This window comes from Apteryx rowi, unplaced genomic scaffold (genome assembly GCF_003343035.1).
Source record: "Apteryx rowi isolate R43461 unplaced genomic scaffold, aptRow1 scaffold_9, whole genome shotgun sequence".
Classification (NCBI taxonomy): Eukaryota; Metazoa; Chordata; class Aves; order Apterygiformes; family Apterygidae; genus Apteryx; species Apteryx rowi.
In genome coordinates this window covers 5877004-5883003 of record NW_020451204.1, presented here as the reverse complement: position 1 = coordinate 5883003, position 6000 = coordinate 5877004, and positions in this window count along the sequence as shown.

Below are 6000 nucleotides of genomic sequence, written 5' to 3'. Positions count from 1 at the left end.
GCGCTCTTTTCTGTAACGCTTTTAAAGCAGCTACATCGTTTGCTTTGACTCCTTCAGAAGTGCTGCAGGTTCTGCAGGTCTCTGTTTCCTGTCTCCTTTGTTTTCTGCTCCAGACCTTCTCCCTGCTTTTTCAATTATTCAGTCAGCCGTTCTATTTTTGTGGTAAAGCACGCAGATTTGCAGAGTCACCGTTTGTGCCACAGGACGCCTTGCTGCCTGAGACACTGCGTGAGCCAGCTTACAGGTGTCCCACACCAGAAGCTGCACCGGTGATCCACCAGAAGCCCAGGAACCTCCTTTGCTCGCCAGCATTTCGGGAGGGGACTGGGTACCCAAGCAGAGCCTGAGGGGCTCATCCTGCCCCTGGGAGGACAAGTAGTCCCAGCACTGCCAAAGCGCTTCAGCACCCGGGCAGGGAGAGCCAGATCTGCCTGCTCCAGGTATTCTCGGGAAAGGTGATTTCCTCCTGAAAGAGTCTTCTGCCTGGGGAACACGGTCAGAAATCCTCAGAAAGCTCACAGCAGAAGTTTAGCCAGAATATGTCTTGATTAGATAAAAGCTATTCAGAATGGATTGAAGTAGGTCTTTTAAAACATAAAGTGCTAGAGCAAGGTGAAAGAAGTCTTATTTCATGTCACTGAGATGGATTTCCTAATGAAGTTAGGCTAAACAGCAGACTACAGCAGAGAGATTACAGGGTTATTTCCTGGTCAGATGAAGTTAATGTATGAATGCGTGAGCTAATTAGGGTAAGATACAAGCCATGCTTCAGAGCAGCTTTTGGGAGCCATTGCCCCAGGCGAAGCTGAATCTCGCCCTCAGCCTGTCCCCTCCTAACACACCAGGACTTTGCACGTGAAAGTGCCAGATTTGGTTAAACTTCACTTGGCTCTTTTGGGAAAGGTCTTTTGCTCATGGTGAGCTTGGTTTATTCAAGCATGCTCTCTCAAATAACTTCGATAACATAATCTTCTACTGTTAGGGGGATGAACCAAACAAGTCCAGCAAGCTGACAGAGGTGATGCAGCAGAGAGGTGCCAACTTCATGTTGCTTAGGAACAAGCAAACAAAGGGGTTTTTTTTAGCATTTCTTCAAAACATGTTAAGTTGAAAAAGCCAGAAGCAGAAGGGAAAGGGCAGTAGTATAATACCCGGGAGAGACAACTGAAATCCATCAAGCCCTGCACAGGCACTGAGGAGAAACCCCAAGGACATCTTGGCAGAGTGGTGGTCGGCCCAGGGCAGAGGCATCACTGAGGGCTTCTCCATCCTACTGAAGGCCTGGATGACTAGTGATCAGTTATGAATTTGGTGCCCCTAGATTAGGGCTTTTTTTTATTTCTATTTGAAAAGAAATGAGTTGTCCTCAGAGAGGCACAAGTCCCAGAGAAAGTCCAAGGTTCAGCCTAGAAGCAGCTGGGGCGAGGGCAGGGTGGCATTTTCCACAAGGGAGAAGACTAGAAATTTCCCTCACCACCTTTACAGAAAGATATTTTTCTCTCTAACAACTCCTGGGCAGCTGGAACAGGGGTTCGGGCTCCTCCACGCTGCCCAGTTTCCCCCATGCCCCAGGGCCATCCTCTCCCTCTTGGAGTCCCGAAAAGCTACCACAACAGGAGCAAAAGACTTGGGGTTTCTTTCTTGCCAGAGGGGAGAAGAAAGACACAGGAAACACCGGGCACCACTCCAGCCAGGTGCCCTTTGCTTTAGCTGGTTGACAGGAGTGTCTTTGGGGAATTCTTTTCTTTTTTCTTCCCAACTTTTCTCAGAAGAAGGGGGCAGGAGGCATTTGGTTTCATCAGCTGAGGCTCATTTTCTCGATGCCCAACAGCCTGGGTCACAAATATTACTTCCAAGGAGAGGTTTCTGCTAGGAAATCTCAGGTCATTCACCTTCCTGCTGGCCACCCAAAATATGACTTCTTTCAGGAAGAATTTTGCATTAACTTCTTTCACAAGCCGAGTGCCCTTGCAGAAAGGGTGCTATAAAAAGAGTGCATGGTGATGGCAGCTGTTCAGCTCTTTGCCTTTAATGAACAGACAACAGCAGAAGGAAAGGGGAGAGAGAGACCAGGCAGGAGGGATAGGACAGGGATCTGGACAGGACCCTCTTCAGAGCCTAGCAAGCAGCTGAGGCGAAGGTGGCTTGGTATTCCTCTTATAATTAGAAGTTCAAGAGAAAAATTAGAGATCTGTTTTTCAAAGGAAAATTGTTTCTATGGAGAGGTGATGGGAAGATGGCTGGAGCAGGGGACTCTGGCTCTTGGTGCATCCTCCCTGCCGTCACCATCAGAGCCTGGGACCCTCCCCCAGTGCAGGGACGTGGTTACTGGGGAGCGACTCAGTTTAGCCTCCTTAGACTCCTGCAAAGCAAAACTGTTTCCAGTCACGTTCTGTGAGCAAGGTGTTTGCTCTGTATTTGCTTTTTATCATGCAAATTTTGCAGCAGTTGTGATTCAGAAGGGCTTGTGAAAATTTCTGCCATTTCCCATAAGAAGTTAGGTTGGGTTTTTTGCTCCCAGTCAGGTCTGTAAGAGGTTTCTTTCTTTTCCATATAAAATGGTAGGTTGTTTTTCTCCCCAAACAGGATTTTCCAGAGCCCATAAAAGCCCCTGGCCCAGTCTGGGCCCCCATGGATGCTCTGGGAATCCTTCAGCCTCCTCTCCCACCTCCTGGGGCACCCAGGGGCTGCCCACTGGCTATACGTGACCAGGGGGCTCCTGGCTGCCCCTGGGGCACTGAGCCGTGCCCCGGGGGCTCCCAGGCCTTCTCATCCTGACAGCATCCAGCTCTTACAAGCCCTCCCTGCCACCCTGCACTGGCTGGGACCTGAAGCCACGTTTCCCATGGCAGTTTGGGCACCATGGCTGCTCGTTCTCACCACTTCGGGAGTCCTCCTGGCATCAGGACCTCCTCTTCTGTCATGCGGGACTCCAGCCAGGCCTGCGTTTCCCAGTGTGTCTTGGGGTGGGGATCTCTGTTCAGAGCCAAAGTCAGACTCTGGCCAAGAGCTTTTCTGTGCCTTCCTGTTTGCTCTGCRACTTGGCTGGCTCTGTCCCATGGCTGGCAGTGACTTGGGAGAAGGTGGCCTGAGCATGTCATGTGCAGTCTGGGTGCCATTACAGATCCAGCACAACCTGAGGTTTTGAGGTGCTTTAGGACTTTGCTGCCTTGGTGTCTCTGCATCCAGCTGACTTCCTGCTGTCCTGTGCTGAAAAGCACTCACCTTTCCAGCAACCCAGCTGCCAAAGGTCCTCTGCTTCTGGCATAGCTTTCTGATCTGCTTTGGTGCTACTGGAAAATGGACAGCTCTTCTTTCCTCTTTGCTTTCCCGGGAGTTGCTACTTCTCTTTTTCTGCAGACAGGTGTCTCCAAACAGCAGCATGGTTTGTTCCCCTAGGTCCTGCCAGTCTGGTGTGCCTGGCCCCCACCCTCTCATRTTCCTGGTTCTACCTCACCCCTCTGGAGACTATTCCCATGCCATTGCTCCCCCCTAACTCTCATTAGGAAGCTCAGTGAAACCCTCAGAACCCTTAGGGAGCTCTAGTCAGCACTCGCACAAGTCCTCCAAAAGGACACAGAGTTCCCACATACTGTGGAGGGAAGCAGGATCACTCCATGGAGGGGAGGAAGATGGGTTTCAGAAGCTCTCTTGCAGGGAATGAAAAGACCTGTGGTCAGTCCTTGCTTGCAGGGGCTCAGCTGAACTCCTTTCTGTGTTGCTGTCACCCTCACCTGCCGCTCACCTTGTCTTGTTGCTAGAGCAGATGTTTTCAGAGACCAACAGGCTGTACCTCTAAACCAGCCCCCATTTGTGTCTTTGTGCTGGGGCCCTGGCTCCTTGATAGAGCCCAGGGAGGACAGCATGGCCCTCTGGCACATGGTGCCCCAGGAGAGCCCTGGGATTTGTGGGACATGGAACTCAGTCCTCCAGCATTTGACTGTGCTCATGTGCATCTCAAGGCAACAGCTTTCCACTTCTCTCAAGTCGTTTGGCACCTCAGTGCTTCAGGAACATGTCCCTCTGTGTTCTCCGGTCACACAGAGGCCCCTCCAGAGAGCATGAATGACTCATGAATCTGGAGAGCCATGGAAAGGAGATGGGGGAGGCCTTGAAGGCCCACAGAGCTTTAAGACAGGCTGGACTGGCATCAGCCTATGACCCAGCAGAAGAAGGAAATCCTGAGTCTTCTCAAGCTAATGAGAGCCTACTGCCAATGGGAACCGATGAAATGAGATTATGATAATTTGCAGTGTCTTGGATGCATCGGGGGGGGGGGGGAAGGTTGATATCCTGAAAGTGTTTCATGTTGAATTGTACTTGTTCTGTTGTTTTCATTTTTTTTATTTGGGGGGGGGGCATATGAAGAATGCTGTAAGCTCTGAYGTTCGTGAAAAATAAAAAAAGATTTGAAAGCCACAAGAGGAAAATCAAGCCCTTCAGCCTCTCTTTATCACAAACAAGAAAATTCCTAGAAACTTCCATGGCTCTTTATCTACTCTGTGCTATAGAAGTGCAAGGTTCTGTTGCAGTTAGTGCAATCTGCATCACTTAGTTTTTTTTCCTCTGACCTTTAGGATTTTGAGTGAGAATTAGCTCTTCCTTTGTAAAGGTTTTCTTTTCAGGTAGGAACAACTTTGACCATCACTCTGAGACACAATTCAAAAATCACTGGTAAGAAACCACACATCCACCTACAGCTCTCCAAGGCCAACATCACTCCAGCTGCAGKGGGAAATGGAGAGAAATCACAAGAGTCCCACCCCACTGTCTGTTCTTCAAGGACTGTATGTGGGAAACCAAATCATGACCACTGCAGAAGTGGGTGCTACTTGCAAGCAGCTTGTTTTTTCTATGACATATCTAAAAAAATGTTGAGCTACAATTTCATATAATCTTTAAAGAATATAAAAACAGCAAGCAAAGCTGTTGAGTGCTGCTCATGACAACAGCCATGCTTCCAGGAAAGCTATTAGCAAGAAAAAGAAGTACACCCATTTTTTGGTGAAAGAAAAAAGGCAACCACGCTCTGGTGTAGTTTCTGGATCTACACAGAAAGGAAGGGGTCTGAAAAGAGAGTGTTGGATGAAGACTGCATTTTTTTTCTTTTTTTTGAATGGTAGAGAGCCAGAGATCTTCCATACATATTTTTGCTGGAGCAGTTCATAAAATTAAGATGAAATTCTGCCTAAGAAATTTTTATGAACATTAATTGTATAGCACATTTAAGATGGAAAGTCATTTAAATGTTAAACCAACAATCCGCCTCTGTTAAAAGTTACCATGGTAAGCAAACTACAAACTGTTCCAAGGTGAAGAGAAATATTTTAATCAAAAACCAGAAGAATCTAAGCCTGCTCTTGTCTGTTCATCTTCCTACCTTTCTTGCATATCTCAGCTCCAGAGAGTGTCCTTAAATCGGAAAAGACAAGGTGGGAGCCTAGTGAAATTCTCCYCGAAATGGAGGGAGTGACAGTCTGACCCCATTTGCCTTGCATTCTCCCTTTTTTTCTGGTCTGATTACTTGAACCGGTGAGGGAACTTCAGATTGTGCTGTTATGGCTGAAAYGTTAAAGATGACAGTCCCCTCAAAGGAGCTTTATATCAACAACCWGTATGATGGGATGGAGAACACTCAGCAGGTGATACCAAATTGGTGGGGGGAATTGTTGATACATGGAAGGGCAGGGCTGCTATTTAGAGGGATTGGGACAGTTTGGAAAAATAGGCTGACAGGAACCTCATGAAGGCAAATGCCAAGTCCTGCACATGGGACAGAATAACACCATGCAGCAGGACAGGCTGGGGGCTGCCCATCTAGGAAGCAGCTCTGCGCAAAAAGACCTGAGGGACCTGATGCACAGTAACTTCAACAGGGGTCAAGAAAGCCCTTGCAACAAAGAATATAGAAGAATAGTTGGCCAAAGAAAGCCAAAAGCTTAGTGGACTGCATAACAAGTGTGTATGCAGCAGGACAAAGGAAGTGGTTCTTCCTCTCTA